This window comes from Tamandua tetradactyla, chromosome X (assembly GCF_023851605.1).
Source record: "Tamandua tetradactyla isolate mTamTet1 chromosome X, mTamTet1.pri, whole genome shotgun sequence".
NCBI classification, from domain to species: domain Eukaryota; kingdom Metazoa; phylum Chordata; class Mammalia; order Pilosa; family Myrmecophagidae; genus Tamandua; species Tamandua tetradactyla.
The window spans coordinates 91,799,558-91,817,736 of record NC_135353.1 but is presented as its reverse complement, the minus strand read 5'-3'; the positions used below and the strand labels follow the sequence as shown (position 1 = coordinate 91,817,736).

The following is an 18,179-nucleotide window of genomic DNA, read 5'->3' as shown; positions in this document are numbered from 1 at the left end:
CTGCTCTTTTCTGATTGTTGTTTGCTTGAAATATCTTTCCCTAACCTTTCACTTTCAACTTATTTTTGTCCTTGGGTATAAAATGAGTCTCCTGTAGACCACATGTAGATGGGTTCAGTTTTTTTAGTTCATTCTGCCAGTCTATGTCTTTTTTTTTTAAACTTTTTTATTGTATAATGTAACATATATGCAAAGCAAAGAAAGAAAAAAAGGAATACTTTTCAAAGCACGCTTCAATAAGTAGTTACAGGGAAGATCCCAGAGTTTGTCATGGGCTACCATACCAACCTCTTAGATTTTTCATTCTAGATGCCTCAGAACATAGGAGGCTAGAAGGAATAAATATATTTTTTATCATCACAATCAATGTTTTTCTCTTTTTTATGAAAAATAACATGTATACAAAAAAGCAATAAATTTCAAAGCATAGCACAACAATTAGTTGTAGAATAGATTTCAGAGTTTGAGATGGGTTACAATTCCATGATTTTAGGTTTTTATTTCTAGTTGCTTTAAGATACAGGAGACTAAAAGAAATATCAATTTAATGTTTCAGCAATCATATTCATTTGTTAAAACTTATCTTCTCTATAACTTCACCATTACCTTTGATCTTTCTATCCCTGTTTTTAGGGATATTTGGGCTGTGGCCATTCTACCTTTTTCATGTTGGAAGGACCTGTCAATAATATGGGGTAAGAAGATGGAACTAGCTGATGTTCTGGAGAGGCTGATCCCTCTAGGTTTCAAGTCTTATCTGGACCACAGTTTTATCTGGAGGTTGTAGGCTTCTAGAAAATTGTCCTAGTGCATTGAACCTTTGTAGAAACTTATATAATGCCCTAGGTGTTCTTTATGATTGACTGGAGTGGTTTTGGTTGAGGTTTGGCAAGTTATGATAGGTAGCAACGTCTAACTGAAGCTTGCATCACAGTGACCTCCAGAGTAGCCTCTTGACCCTGTTTGAACCTTACCAGTAACTGATACTTTATTAGTTACATTTATTTCCCCCCTTCTGGTCAGGATGTAATTGCTGATCCTACTGTGTCAGGGCTGGACTCACCCACAGGAGTCATCTCCCATGCTTCCAAGGAGATATTCACCCCTGGATGTCATAGCCCACAGAGTGGGAAGGGCAACAATTTCACTTGTAGAGTTTGGATTAGAGAGAGTGAGGCCACACCTGAGCAACAAAAGAGGTCCTCCAGAAGTAACTCTTAGGTATGCCTATAGGTAGTCTAAGCTTCTCTGCTACCTATATAAGCTTCACAATAGTAAGCCTCAGGATCAAGGCCATGGCCTATTGATTTGAGTGTCCCTAAAATTTGACACAGTATCAGGGGATTTCCTGATAGTAAAGTTTAATAGTTCCATATTCTTTTTCCCCTTCCATAGGAGACTTTTCCAATACTTTTTTATTATGTGCTTATTATACTCTAGGATGTATCCAGACAATGCAATAATTTGTATAGAATTGAAGGACCTCTTTCTTATTCTGGGATCCCTGTGTTTCAATTGTTCAAATGAGCTATACAGATAGGTAGAGTTAGAGTATGCACTACAGAAAATTTCACTTCCAGATCAAATAGAACTTTCTTCCTTTGGTCTGAAAGTGTACCTGTGGTTCTAAAATAGAGACACTGTTTTCCTTACCCCTATGTTCTGAATTACTTTAACCTCAACCTGATCGGCTTCATTCTTATCTCTAAATATGAGGATATATATATATATAACAGCCTCTGAAAATCCAGAAATAATAATCACCATTCCGGACTTAATATATCTGCTCTTAAAGCTTACAATCCAGACCCCTGTTTTCTTATAAACATTTTCTAAAGGTGACAATACCATTGTCGTTCTTTTGTTTCTGGCTTATTTTGCCTCACCAAATGTCCCACATGTTCACTTATGTCGTTGCATGCCTCACGACTTTATTCCTTTTTGTAAAAGTGCAGCTTTTGTCATAATTATACACCATCATTCTGCAATCTACTCCTCAGTCAGTGCATCCTTTAGCCACTTGCATTCATCAGGCATCATGTATACTGCCCAAAGTCCACAGTCCATAAACATTCTCAATTTTAGATAATTTCATTGTTTCCAAGAGAAACGAAACCAATAAACACAACCTCACCAAATAGGAAATCTAAACCTTCTATTAACTCTTGTCCTTCCCTCCATTATTTACCTCTGCTGTTGTTGTGGTAGTGCTGATGTATTCCTTTTGAACATAAGTTATACCATGCAATAGCAGTTTCCTCCTGTATCCTGCACTTACACACTCTTTGTACATGAGTCACATCTTTGAAGTAATTATTGCAAGAACTAATTCATATGCTAATCAGTGGGACATGTGGGTCTATATAACCCCTTTCATTCTTGTTCATCTTCAATATATTAATATTACTTCTAGACCCAGTAGAGAACTACCTTCACCTCTATGTATTCCCTTAATTTGGAGGTCAACCTCATTAGCTAACCATTCACCCATCTCTAGCTTCTATGCATTTCTAAGTCCCCTATATTCTGTATTATAAACCCCTGAGTTTACATTTGTGCTGGTGATAAAAGTGGAATCATATGATAGCTATCCTTTTGTGTCTGGCTTATTTCACTCAGCATTATGTTCTCAAGGCTCGTCCATCTTGTCATGTACTTCAGGATGTCATTTCATCTTACTGCTGAGCAAAATTCTATCGTGTATATATATATATATATATATATATATCACATTTTGTTGATACATTCATGTGTTGGGCATTGGGTTTGCTTTGATCTTTTGGCAATTGTGAATAATGCTGCTATGAACATTTGCGTGCAAATGTCTGTTTGTGTCATTGCTTTCAGGTCTTCTGGGTGTACAGCAAATAGTACTAACACTGGGTTATAGGACAACTCAATATTTAGTTTCCTAAGGAACCACCAAACTGTCTTCAACAGTGGCTGCACAATTATACACTCCCCCCAGCGGTGCATAAGTGTTCCAGTTTCTCCACGTCCTCTCCAATATTTAGAGTTTCCTGTTTGTTTAATAGCAGTCATTCTTATATGTGTGAGGTGGTATCTCATTGTGGTCTTGAGCTGCATTTCCCTTATAGCTAATGAAAATGAGCATCTCTTCATGTGCTTTTGAGCCATCTGTATTTGCTCTGCAGAAAAATGCTTATCTTTAGCCCAATTTAAATTGGATTGTTGAGTCTTTTGTTGTTGAGTTGTATGATTTCTTTGTGCATACAGGAAATGAAACCTTTGTCCAATATGTGATTTCCAAATATTTTCTACCATTGAGTTGGCTGCCTCTTCACCTTTCTGACAAGGTCTTTGAGGTGCAGAAGTGTTTGGTTTTGAGGAGTTCCTATTTTTAAAATTTCTTTCTTTTTTTGCTTGTGCCTTGTGTGTAAAGTTTAGGAAGCTACCTCCTATTACTAGGTCTTGAAGATGTTTCCCCACATTTTTTCCCTAAGCTTTATGGTGCTAGTTTTTATATCTAGATGTTTGATCTACTTTGAGTTAACTTTTGTGTAGGGTGTAAGATAGGGGTCTTCTTTCACTCTTTTGGATGTTGATATCCAGTTCTTCCATGCCCAATTATTGAAAAGACTATTTTGTCCCAGTTCAGAGGATTGGGGACTTTGTCAAAAATTAGTTGACCATATATTTGGTGGCCTATTTCTGCAGTCTTGATTCAATTCCATTGGTCAATGCTTCTCTCCTTATGCCAGTACCATGCTGTTTTGACCAGTGTGGGTTTAAAACAGATTTTAAAGTCAGGGAGATCCCCCCACTTTGTTCTTCTATTTCAGAATGTTATTAGCTATTCAGGGTCTCTTTCCCTTCCAGATGAATTTGGTAATTAGCTTTTCCAAGTCTTCAAAGAAGGTTGCTGAAATGTTTATTGGTACTGTGTTGAATCTGTAGATCAATTGGGGGAGAATTGACATCTTAATCATATTTGACTTTCCTATCCATGAGCGGGGAATGTCTTTCCATATATTTAGACCTCCTTTGATTTCTTTTAGCAATGTTATGTAGTGTTCTGTGTACAAGTCCTTTACGTCCCTACTTAAGTTCACCCTAAGTGTTGAGTTGTATGATTTCTTTGTACATACAGGAAATGAAACCTTTGTCCAATATGTGATTTCCAAATATTTTCTACCATTCTTTTAGCTGCTATTTTGAATAGAACTTTTACCTTTACTGACTCCTCAGCTAGGTCATTACTTGTGTATAGAAATGTTAAGGATTTTGTCTCATTTCTGATCTTAGGGGGAAAGCTTTCAGTCTCTCTCCATTGAGTATTTTTTTTAACTTTTTTATTTTATAGTATAACCCATGTATGAAACAAAGAAATAAAAAAGCAATAGTTTTCAAACATTCTTCAACAAGGTTACAGGACAAATCCCAGAGTTTGTCATGGGTTACCATGCCATCCTCTCAGATTTTTCCTTCTAGCTGCTCCAGAACATAGGAAGCTAGAGGGCTTAAATACTTTTTCATCATCACAATTGATATTTTTTTCCTTCTTTTTTTGTGAAAAATAACATATATACAAAAAAGCTATAAATTTCAAAAGACAGCACCACAATTTGTTGTAGAACATATTTTAGACTTTGACATGGGTTACAATTTTACAATTTTAGATTTTTTACTTCTAGCTGGTCTAAAATACTGGAGACTAAAAGAGATATCAATAATGATTCAGCATCCATATTCATTTTAAAAATCTTATCTTCTATGTACAATTCCACCATCACTTTTAATCTTTCTATATCTCTCTTTACGGTTGTTTGGACTATGGCAATTCTAAATTTTTGATATTGGAAGGGTCTCTCACTAATATGGGGTAGGGAGATGTAACTATCTGATGTTCTGGAGAGGCTGGGCTAGGTTTCAGGACTTATCTGGACTAGGGACCCATCTGGACGTTGTTGGTTTCTGGCAAGTTATTCTAGTGCCTGGAACTTTTGCGGAATCTTATATATTGCCCTAGGTATTCTTGGGATTGGCTGGAGTGGTCCTGGTTTCTCCATTGAGTATTTAATGTCCGTATATTTGTGAATGTTCTCATTCTTTGCTGGTTATTAAGAATCAGCTTCATCTCATTATGATCTGAGAAAGTGCTTTGAATAATTTGAATATTTTAAAATTCATAAAGACCTGTTTTGTATCCCAGCATATGATCTTTCCTTGATAAAATTCCATGAGGAGTAGAGCAAAATGTATATCCTTGTGTTTTGGGGTGCAATGAGCTATATATGTCTGTTAAGTCTAATTCATTTATCAAGTTATTTACCTCCTCTATTTCCTTGTTGATCTTCTCCCTGGTTGTTCTATATATAGAGGAGATTGGTGTATTGAAGCCTCCTGCTATAATTCTTGAAACACCTATCTCTCCCTTCAGCTTTGCCAATGTGTGTCTCATATACTTTATAGCTTCTTGATTGACAGCATAAACATTTATGATTTCTATATCTTCTTGGTGAATTAACCCTTTAATTAGTGTATAGCATCCTTCTTTGTCTCTCATGATGTCTTTACATTTACAGCTTATTTTGCCTGATATTAGTATAGCTACTCCTGCTTTCTTTTGGTTACAACTTGCATGGAAAACCTTTTCCATCCTTTTACTTTCAATGTATTTGTATCCTTGTGTCTAAAATGAATCTCTTATTAGCAGCATATAACCCATTCTTCCAATCTGTATTTTTTTAATTGGTAGGTTTAGTCTATTAACATTTAAAGTTATTACTGAAAAGGCATTTCTTGAATCCTCCATCTTATCTTTTTTATTTCACTTGTCAGATCTATATATTCTTATCCCTCTTTCTCTTTTTATCCTTTAAATTACCCTTACTGGTACTCTTTAATTCTGTGCCCTCCTTTAGACCTCCCTTTTACAGAACTCCTTTTAGTGTTTCTTATAGGGCCAGTCTCTTATTAATAAATTCTTTCAGGACTTCTTTGTCTGTGAAAACTTTAATCTCCTCTTCAGTTTTGAAGGACAATTTGGCTGGGTACAGAATTCTTGGCTGGAAGTCTTTCTCTTTCAGGATCTTGAATATATCATACCACTGCCTTCTTGCTTCCATGGTGCTAATTGAATAGTCCGAACTCAGTCTTATTTTATTTCCTTGTATGTAGTAGATCGTTTTTCTCTTGCTGCTTTCAGAATTTTCTGCTTCTCTTCACCATTTGACAGACTGATTAGTATGTGTCTTGGGAAAGGCCTATTTGGATTTATTCTGTTTGGAGTTCATTGGGATTCTTTGACTTGTACATTTATACCCTTTATAAGTGTTGGGAAGTTGATATCCTCAACTACTCTTCCTAGCCCTTTACTCCTTGTCATGGTTAGGGACAGGTGTCAACTTGGCCAAGTTGTGGTACCTGTTCATCTGATTGGGCAAGCACTGGCCTGTCTGTTGCAATGAGGATATTTCATAGGATTAGGTCACGATCACGTCAGCTGCATCCACAGCTGATTCCATTTGTAATCAGCCAAAGGGGAGTGTCTTCTGCAATTAGTGATGCTAAATGCAATCATGGGAAGCCTTTTAAGGAGGACTCAGAGGAGACAGGTTCCATTCCTGCTTTGGCTGGTGAGCCTCTCCTGCAGAGTTCATCCAGGCCATCCATCGGAGTCATCGGCTTCACAGCCTGCCCTGTGGATTTTGGACTCTGCGTTCCTGTGGTCACGTGAGACACTTTTATAAATTTTATATTTGCAAGTGTTCCCTGTTGATTCTGTTTCTCTAGAGAACCCTAACTAATACACTCCTCTCTTCCCTTTCTGGGACACCAATGATTCTTATATTTGTATGCTTTGTTTGGTCTATCATTTCCCTGAGATCCAGTTCAAAGTTTTCATCTTTTTGGCCATTTGCTCTTTTGAGTCTTTGAGGTCAGTTATCCTTTCCTCTATATTGCTTATTCTTTCTTCTGTTTCTTTAAATCTGGTTTTGTGTGACTCTATTATGGTTTTTATTTGGTCAACAGAGTCTTTAATCTCCATGATATCTGTTATTTTTCTATTTATTCTTTCAAATTCCTCTTTATGCTCTTCTACTGTCTTCTTGATCTCCTTTACGTCATTTGCCATCTCACTCATTTTATTAAGTAAAGCTATATGAACATCTTTGATGAGTTGTTCCAATGTCTGTGTCTCCCCTGGTGTTTTAATTTAGCTGTTAAGCAGGGCTTTATCTGTCTGCATTGTATTGTGCTTAGTGATCTTCTGTCATTTTTGTTGCGTGAAAATATCTTGATTGATTTACTTTGGGTATTGATTTCTTTCAGCAGTCCAAAGCCTTGGGCTTGCAGGATAAATGTGCAGCAGGGAGCAGCATATGGGACAGGGCACAACAGTGAGATGATTCATTTCAGTGCAGGTGTAGGTGCAGGTTGAGGATGTTACACTGGTGCTTGTGAGCATGGATGCCTAGTAGCCAAGGAAGCTGTAGCTGTGCAGGTGCACCAGTCTGGGATGCACAGCCCTTGGGTGCACAGGTCTATAGCATGGGGCCCTTTGTGCACATGTGTAGAGCTGTGGCAGAAGGTCGGTGATATGCCTTCATTTGTTGGGGGCAGATGTGACCTAGCTGCACAGGTCAACCTTTTCTCAGAGCCAGGAAGTGTGACTGAGTTCCGTGTGCATGTGCAGTTCTAAGACTGCCATAAACTGATGTACCCAACATTGAATGTCATGATTGGGGGTCTATGTGCAGGTCTAGGAGTGACATAAACTGATGTGCAAAGCTCAGAGGAGGGGTGACTGGGTTAGGCTGTGTGATGACACTCTGGGTGGGGATCTGGAGTAGCCTAGTTATGGAGGTTAGCACCATAGCCTTTATGCACTGGCAACAGCCTCCAGGGAACAGGGAGTGGGAGCTAGTGCTTGGAAAGGGTGCAGGAGAGGTGGGTTAGACTGCACTTGGGGTGTGTGTGGGGGGTGTGTGTGTGTGTGCTGGGTGCTAGTGGGTGCGGGTGCTTGGAGCATGGGGAATGGGGGCGGGTGACAGGGTTCAGGTGCTCGGTGTGTGGGATGAGTCGCTGGTCACGGGCCTGAGAGTAGTGTATTCAAGGAATGTGGCCTAGCTTACTTCCTAGTCCCTGGTTCCCGTCCTTGCACTCCTGCAGGCTCCATGCCTCCACTCCAGGCTCCAGCTTTCTGCTTCTCAGTTCCTTGGCCTCTGAAACCAGGGCCACCCTATGTGGTGCAGAAGACTCTCCTAGGTCAGTTGCACTCTTGAATTTCCATCTCAGTCGTCCTCCTATCCCCTCTCTAATGTTTTCTATGGAGCAGGACTGAACTCATGCTTCTCCATTTGCCCATATTCCCAGAAGTCTCCCCGACTCTTCATTTTTTAAGGACCATTTTACTGGGTATAGAATGTTTGTTGGCAGTTTTTCTCTTTTAGAATCTTAAATATATCATGCTACTGTCTTCTTGCCTCTGTGGTTTCTACTGAGACTCCACCCACAGTCTTATTGGGCTTCCTTTGTATGTAGTGGATTTCTTTCCTCTTGCTTTCAGAATTCTCTCATTTTCTTTGATATTTCACAATCTGATTAGTAGGTGTCTTGGAGTATGCCTATTTGGATATGCTCCATTTGGGGTATGCTACACTTCTTGGATCTGGAATTTTACATCTTTCATAAAAGATAAGAATTTTTCAGTGATTATGTCTGCATTAGTTTTTCTCCACTTCCCTTCTCTCCTCCTTCTGGGAATTTCACACTTCATGTTGTCATTAAGTTCCCTGAGACCCTACTCATACTTTTCCATTTCTCCCAATATTTTCTTTTTTATTGGATTTCAGATGTCCAGTCTTCTACTAATTCTTTCTTCTGCTTCTTCAAATCTATTTCTAGAGGTTTCCATTGTTTTTCTTTTCATCTCTTATTTTGTGCCTTTCATACCATAAGTTCTGTGATGTGTTTTTCAAACTTTCAAGTTCTTCTTTCATTCACCCAACGTCTTCTTTATTCCTCCCTCAACTTGTTGATTTGATTTTTGATGAGATTTTCCATATCTGTTTGAACATCCTGAATTAGTTGTCTCAACTCCTGTATCTCTTTTGAAGTGCTAGTTTCTTCCTTTGACTGGGCCATTTTTTTGTTTTGCCTAGTATGACTCACTATTTTTTCTGGTGTCTAGGCATTTGATTTCCTTAGTTTGTTTATTTAAAAAGTTGGTTGTACTCTTTTACCTAGGATTTTCTTTCTGAATGGCATTATTCTTTATCTGTTCTTTGACATTCAGCTCAACTTATTCTAGACCTCTAACACAGGTTCTGTTTAACTGGATCAGTATTTTTCAGTTCTTGGTTTTCTGTTTCTTGTCCTCCCTATATGGAGTTTTTGTTTTGAGGAGGGTCTCCTCAGTTACTATAGACCCCAGTCAAATTTCCTCAACCATACAGGCCCATGTCTCAGGAGGAATGAGTAACCAGCATCAGTTTTCCTTGAGGGTGAGATCCAGCAAGTTTTCAGACTTTCCTTTGAAGCTTCTAGATTCTGTGCATTTTCTATCCTGCCCAACACGTGGCACTTTTCTGTTTGTGGCTTCCCACTTGTTAAAAAAGATTCAGTGCCTTTTATTTCAGCAGAGTTTCCCTGCTAGAGATGAGGTAATGTTGTGATTTTAAGTGCTTCCATTTTCCAGTCCCTGGGTCCTGAATTCCTTGACAGAGGGATTCCACTTGAGCTCAGCCCTGTCCCCTTTATTGGGTGGGGGAAGACACAAACTTTGGGGGAATTAATTCCTTTCACCTGGCTAGTTAGATTGTCTCTCAGACAAATTTAATTCTACCTTTGCCTGAGGCAGTGCTGAAGCTGGAGAGTGCTTTCAGTTCTATCTAATGAGCAGCTTAATGAGTTAGAAAAGATAATAAAAAAAGCTTCTTCAGAGCCAGACCCCTGGTTCTCAGGTTTGTCAGTCAACAGCTTGAGTTGGTACATAGCTCTGTGTACCTCAAGGCTCTATCTGCCCCCTTTCCTTGGGGTCTGACCTTTCCCAGGATTTTGTGCTGTCCAACTCAAAAAGCATTTTTTTTTTCTGTCAGCCCTGTCCCCTCTCTGTTGGGGCAGCAACTCTTAATTCCTTTAGTGCTTATTCCCAGTTTATCTATGCTGGGGGGCTGTTTTCAATAGTCAGAATTTGTTAATTAATTCTGCACTTGAAGCTTGTTTGAGGTAGGCCCTTGATTTTAGCAAATTATGTTTTCTTTCCCCTAAGAAAACCAGCCTACCATGCCCATGGGGGATTGGCACTTGTTTTCATGGCTTGAGGGACTTACAGTTCTTTGTGGGATGTCAGCCATTCCATCTGGTTCAGACTGGTGTACTCTGTGTGTCTGGACACTGATGTTCCCCCAGCCATTGTTCTATGTTGTTCCAGGCTATTTACTAGCTGCTCTGGAGGAGAAAATAAATTCCACACCTCACTATGCTGCTATCTTGCTCTACCCTCAGCCATTAGTCTTAAACAGGTCTAATTGACAATGTCTTTTATTGAAATGCCCTGAAAAAAAATCCTTGTTAGAAACAAATAAGGTGTAAATAAGAAACAAAGTCGCACACACAAATAAATAATAAAGCACTGAGAATAGTGAATAATTTAAAATAGAGCCCTTCTTAGGTTTTGTATTTTGTTTAGGTAGCCTTCACATAGCAATTATCTCTATTCTTGCCTATCTCCAATATTCCAACCACCCCAGTAGAAAAAACTCACTTTAATTTGCAAACCATTCACGGAAACAGAAAAAGATCAGACAAATATACCCTTACAACCACATATAACTTAGATACATGAGCTAAAAAGTAAAAAGTAGTGGTGTGTGAAGAATATAAATGAATGAATGATTCAAGCTATATAACATCTTTTTGAGCATGAATGATGCATTGCTTAGGAACTTCCATTCTTTTCCCTCTACCTTTAGAATATTTGTTTCACTTTCTAGTTTACTGCCCCCAGTTCCTTAGTGTAAATATATGTTGTTTAGGATGGTGGTGAATATGGAGAGACTGGACATCTGACCTGTTTTATCTCAGTGCTTCAGTTTTCAAATGTGATTTTTACTTATGACAGTGAAATTCCAAATAAATGAAAAAAGAATCTGGCTGCCCTGTGCAGTTTATTGAAGTAGGATTTTACCTGTAATTGTGTGCAATGAGAACTGATTTCACTCCCAAAGAATCAATAAATTGGTTTATGTGACTTTTCCTGTTTTCTTAAAGGAACACATAATGGGTGTTTTGGTTATACAAATTGCTACTGGAATGCAATATACCAGATATGGAATGGGGTTTAAAAGGAGAATTTATTAAGTTACAAGTTCACAGTTCTAAGGTCATAAAATACAAACTAAGGCATCCAGAGAAAGATATGCTGACTCAAGAAAGGCTGATGTCTGTCACATAGGAAAGCATGTGGCTAGTCTGTGTTCTCAGTTCTGTTGCTCCCAGTTTCTGATGCCAATGGTTTCCTCTTTAATCATCTGTGGGCCTTCACTTAGCTCTCCTGGGACAAATTCTGGGCTCTGGTTTGCTTAGCATCTCGTGGAAAGGCACATGGCCATGTCTTCTGGGCTCTGCATCTCTAAATGTTAGTGTCCAGGCATCTACTCTCTTTGGGCCCTCCAAACATCTCCAAATGTCTGTGTCTCTGTCAGCTCTGAAGCAACTATGTTTTCTCCAAAATGTTTCCCCTTTTAAAGGACTCCAGTAGACTAATCAAGACCCATCTTGAATTGGTGCCATCACATCTTCATCTAATCAAAAGGTCACACCAGCAACTGGATTTGTCATATCTCCATGGAAACAATCCAATCAAAGTTTCTACCACCAAATATTGAATCAGGATTAAAAGAAAAATACCTGCTCCCCCAACCCCAAGATTGGATCAGGAAAAAGGACATAGATTTTCTGGGGGTACATAATAGTTTAAAACCAGCACAATGTGATTCAGGAAAATGACCAATAAAGGTTACCTATTTATACTGATTAATGGGGACAAAGTAAGTGAAAAAATGCCAACCCAAACCACATCACAAGAGTCAGTCTTCTGAGCACTTCCATGGGCATAGGGCCTTTCCCTTTATGATGGTCTCTATTTTCCCTTGACTTTCATGTGGGGTAGCACATCATTTGACATTCTAAGGCTGAAGGATCACATAACAGTTCCACTGAAGTTGTTCTTTTCTACTAGGCCTCTTCCAAAAGGAGATGTGGAGACTGCAACAGGCATAGAAGAACAAAGTTTTGCTGCTTGCCAACAAGACAAATGCAATTGGTATCATTTATTCTTTTTAATATACCAATTTATTTTTTGTGAAGGCAAAGCTTGCCTCTCAGAAACAGACATAAAATTTATATGTAGAATAAAATTTAGAGATCAGATATCTTCTGTTGTTGTTTGGATAGGCCCTTCTGTGTGCTAATTTCTAAGTGTGGTTTTCCTCAGTATTTTACTCAAGCCACAAGTTGTCTTGATAATACTTTCTCAAACACATCAGTGCCGAATAGTGTGATTGTGGAGATCAAATAACTCTAGGTAGAAAAAGAATAGACTTCTTTTTTCTAAGGATCTCAGGCAAGAGGCACTGAACACCATAATGAGACTTGACATATGCAGTTCTGGTGTGTTCTGGTGAAGAACTAGAATGTGGAAATAAGGGTATAATGTGAAAATGTGCCTAGACCTTCATCTCTTTCACATGAGGAGTGATGGCCAACAATTCAATATGACTGGAACAATCCTTTGATATACCAAGCCCGCCTTCCAGTCATGAGTTACAAAGGCTTATTCCTAAAAAACACAGGGAGCATGCCATTTTCAGATATCCTCTTGTATTTCCTTTTTTTTCATTTCATTAAAATGTCTGTCTATCTATCATCTATTTATCTATCTATCTATCTATCTATCTATCTATCTATCTATCTATCTATCTATCTCACTATTTCTACCTATCCACCACCTCTGTCTTCTATCTATTTATCTATCATCCATATCCCTTTGTGTACCTCAGATGTTATTTGATAGCAGTGATCCAAGTGGTGAGCATGGATTGAGCATATATTTGGAAGGAAAATTTATATCTCTCACTTCTGTGCCGTGCTCATAATCTCATCATTATCATGGATCATACAAGAACTAGGCAGACATATAAATCAGATGTGGGCCAGTTTGTGCTCTGAGAAGGAAAGTAATATGTAGGTTGTCAAGCCAGATAACAAGAGAAAAGCATCTAACAAGAAGGTCCTGAAAATCATAATCCACAAAGGGAGCCATACTAGGAGTATATCAGGAGATGAGAATAGGGAACTATTCTGAGAACCTGAAATAGTCTGCCCACTGATGACTACTTGTCTGATGCTGTTTTACCAAGCTACTTCCTTTCTTCTTCTTTGTTCTCTTCCTTTTTATTTAATCAAAGTTTCCAAAGACTTACTATATGTTTGACACAGGCTTTAATCCCTCTATATTTAAAAAAAATCGCTGCTAAACTCACATAAGCCTATACTCCTTAGTTCTTTCTTATGCTGTTTTCCCATGATGTCTTCATTTTTCTCATTTTTATGATAGATTTGCCAAGTGTTAGAACAAATAGTCAAGTTTAAGATAATATAATAGTGAATGTGTGGGAAATTTTTTGGATACCTCCTATGCACAAGGTAGTCTCTTGCACATGTAATTTCATTTCTTAATTCTTATAAAAATTCCATGACAGAAGTAGGCATAATTTTATCCATTTTGAAGGTAATTGAAGTTCAGAGAGGTTAAATAACTTGTCTAAGGTCACACAGCTAGTGGGCAGCAACAAAGATTTGTTTGTCTATAATGCCCATGCTCTTTCTTTTGCATTTCCAAACAAACAACGTCTTCAATCACCACCAACCAATTTCCAACATTCAGTGAATTCCAAATAGTCACTGCCTTCTTGAGGTACTTTAGATTAAATAAAATTTAATCAGCTTTCTTAGTGGCAACCTTCACAGCCGTAAGAGAGAGAGTGCCAGGGATTTCACCATGATATTTTGCAAGTATCTCAGTGGACATTCTAAGCAAGAAGCATGAAATGTGTATCACCCTCACTCCCAGCTTTAAAAATCTGAGGCTCAGTATCTTGTTTCTGTTCCTTCATTGGATAATAAACTCAGAAGAATTTTGTCCTTGGCTTTTGTATCCACAAATAATGATATGGACCACATCTGAGGGTATACTGTCCTGAAAAATCTGGACTTTTTGCAGTATTAGCATCAATTGGAAGGAGTGTACTTAGTGAAGTGAGTATGTATTCCTTTATGGATACAATTCATAAAGAATTTTCCAAGTACCTATAAAGGGTTGCATATTGTGGGAGAGGCACAGATGAATAAGACTTGTACTCAGGACTTGCATGCTAGGAGATTTGAATTTATTCTGTACCTAACTAATAGGCACTGAATGATTTTGATCAGTGAGAAAACAAGATCATTTTGGGGCTTTAGGAAGATTATTCTGAATGCTCTGTGGAGAATGAATTAAAGAGGGGAGAGAGGTGGGAATATGAACAGTTAGGGGGCTGTTGATCGTCCAGATGGCAAATTGTGAGGTCCTAACTTGAAACTAATGGGAATGAATAAGAAGGAACATATAAGTAGGGTGTAATAACTAATTTAGATGGAGAGAGAGAGAGAGAAGCTTTTGTCCAGTATGATAACAAGATTTCTGATTTGAGTGATAGGACAGATGATTGTAATATTACAAAATAAGAAATATTGAAAGAGGAGGATTGGCTTTGAGATGGGGTAGAGTAAAACTTATGTGTTTCATTTTGGGAACTTTGACAGGGAGATGGCTGTTGCCTATTTAAGTGTAGATGTTCATATGTAGTTGGAATTGTGGCTCTGTAGCTCAGAAGACAGATCTTGGATGGCATAGAGATCAAATGAGAATATATTGAATAGAAAATTAGTCAAGGATGAAACTATGGAGTACACCATAAGAAGGAGGAGCTCATGAAAGGAGCTAAATGTTTGTCAGAGAGAGCTTCACCAGAAGGAGGACATGTTTTCTATTAGTTGTAAATGAGACCAGAGAGGCTAATTGGCTAAGGATTAAAAAGGACCATTGATCTTAGAAAGTAGGAAGCCCTAGGTAGCCTCTATGAGAATGGGAGTCAAATTACTGTACCTTGAAGAGTGAATTGGTGGTGAGGATGAGGAGATAGCCTATTTTTAAAAAAATAAAAATAAAATCTGTGAAAGAAAGGAGAGATAAAGAAAGCTAAAGGGGAAAGTAAGATCCAGGGAGGTGTTGGCATTGTGTGAGCATTCTTAAGGTGGGAATACTTAAATAACATTTGTATGCTGAAGGGAAAGAGGTAGTGGAATGGAGAGATGCTAAATATAGAAAGGGGATGGGTAAATTGAAATGGTAAACTTGGTTGTCAAGATATGATTCAAAAATAAAAAGAAACCGTAGTTAGGTGTCCTGGGAAGAGATAGGTTTGCATGAGGCCTGTGGTATCCAGACCAGATATGGAAGGAACTATACTGAGGGACATGTTGTGTGCCAGCATAAAAGGGAGGGATTGAAGGACAGTAGGTCAGAGAATAAGCATAGTCAGAGAAAGGAGTGAGAAAGCTGGAAGGAAATTATTTTGGGGTCCATTAGTGAGACGTCATAATACACATTTTATTAATTAGTCAAGGAAGCCATTCGAACTCTTACCCTCAGTTTCTTCATGTGTAAAGTGAAGATGTTAATATCTATTTCATAGGGTTATTGTGAGGGTTAAAGGATTAATCCAGGAAAATTATTAGGCACAATACTATTAGCTATTAAAGGGATAATAATAAATATTAACTAACGAAAGAACCAGCTCCCAAGAAACATTTTACTCCTTAGGTGTGATGTCTTAGTTTGCCTGAGCTGCTATCACAAACAGTGCAAAACGTTTTGATTTAAACAATGGGAATTTATTGGCTTATGATTTTGAGGTTATTAAAAGTACAAAATATAGATACCGCAAGGCTTGCTTCCCTGAAGACCCGCATTCTGGTCTTGACTGTAGGCAATCCTTGGGTTTCCTTGGCCTTCCAGTCATATGACAATGTTCTCTCCTTTTTCTTCCCACTGACTTCCCACTTCTCCTTGTGGCCTTCTCTTTATAACACATCCAAAAATCAGGATTAAGACCCACCTACTTGATACACTTTAAAAATAATATCATCAATAGGTCCTTATTTACAATGAGTTCACACTCATAAGGACATGGATTAAGAATAAGAGCATGTCTAAACTGAGGAACAAAATTCAACCTACAACAATTGGTTAATTTGTAAGGGGCTTCAGGAGAAACATTGCTCACTCAGCAATTGTGTTTTGGGTCAGCATTTTTATGAAATGTAAATTCATAATTTCAATTACCATTAAGTGCTTCTTCAATAAGCTTGTCTGCTCTTCCACCACCATTTTAAATCCAGCCCCATACTAAATGCTCTGCTGTCACTGCTGTTAGGATTTGTGTCTGCATATCAGCACATACCTGGCAACAACTCTGCCACCATGGAGGACATGAATGAGTACAGCAACATAGAGGAATTTGCAGAGGTGCCCAAGATTAATGCTAGTAAGAATCAGCAAGATGATGGTAAAATGTTTATTGGAGGCTTGAGCTGGGATATCAGCAAGAAAGATCTGACTATTTGTCTCAATTTGGAGAGGGTGTAGACTGCACAATTAAAACAGATCCAGTCACTGGAAGATCAAGAGTTTTGGGATTTGTGCTTTTCAAAGATGCTCAAAGTGTTGATAAGGTTTCAGAACTGAAAGAACACAAACTTGATGGAAAATTGGTAGACCCCATGTTTTAGTCTACCAAAGCTGCCAGGATGCAACACACCAGAGATGGATTGGCTTTTAATAAAAGGGGATTTATTTAGTTAAAAATGTATGGTTCCTCAGAGGAAAGGCAGCTAACTTTCAACTGAGGTTCTTTCTTACACAGAAAGGCACAAGGCGATCTCTGCTGGCTTTCCCTCCAGGCCTCTGAGTTCCAACAAATTTCCCTGGGGTGATTCTTTTCTGCATCTCCAAGGGCCTGGACTGAGCTGTAAGTGCTAAAATGAGGTATGCTGAGCTGCTTAGGCTGTGCTACATTGAGCTCTCTCATTTAAGCATCAGTCAATTAAATCAAACGTCATTCATGACAGCAGCACACCTCCTAGCCAACTGCAGATATAATCAGTGACAGACGAGCTTCACATGCCATTGACTCATGTCCACAGGAAGAGAACTAGGCACCTTCACCTGGCCAAGTTGACACATGGAACTAACAATGACACCCCAAAATGGTGAAGGCTGTAAAAGGGAAAGAGCTCCCCTGAAAAAAAACCGTTGTGGGTGGATTGAGCCCAGATACTTCTGAAAAGCAAATGAAAGAGTATTTTGAAGCATTTGAAGAGACTGAAAATATTGAACTTCCCATGGATACAAAAACAAATGAAAGAAGAAGATTTTGTTTTATGACATATACAGATGAGCTAGTAAAGAAATGATTAGAAAACAGATATAATCAAATTGGTTCTGGGAAGTGTGAAATCAAAGTTGCACAACCCAAAGAGGGATATAGGCAGCAACCTCAACAACAGAAAGGAGGAAGAGGAGCTGCAGCTGCTGAATGAGGTGGTATGAGGGGTCATGGATGAATTCAGGTCCAAAGCTGGAACTAAGGATTTAATAACTATTATGCTCAAGGATATGGAAATTATAATAGTGCCTATGGGTAGTGATCAGAACTCCAGTGGCTATGGCAGATATGACTACTCTGGGTATATAACTCTGAGAACTATAGATATGGACAGGGATATGCAGACTACAGTAGCCAGCAGAGTACATATGGGAAGACATATCAAGGGGGTGACAAGCACCAAAACAATTACCAGCCATACTAAAGGAGGGCCTTGGAGAAAACAGGAAGAAATGGCAAAGTAACTCATTTTGCAGGATGATGTTGAAGACTGGTCTTCAGTTGATCTCAGATTATTATTTTGTAAAAGACTTCCTACTGTACAAGACACAACTTTCCAACTGTATATAGTTGCTGATTAGTTTAGTTTGTTTTTGCTTTGTCCTTTGCTATCTGTGTTATGCCTCAATGTGGATTTGTGTTTATACAAATTTTATTTGTATG

The 18,179-nt window shown here is 38.4% G+C and overlaps 1 pseudogene; it reads left to right on the top strand.

Annotated features, from left to right (window-relative positions):
- The first annotated feature begins 7,515 nt into the window (after positions 1-7,515).
- On the top strand, positions 7,516-17,940 carry LOC143671932 (heterogeneous nuclear ribonucleoprotein D-like pseudogene; annotated as a pseudogene).
- Positions 17,941-18,179: the final 239 nt, after the last annotated feature.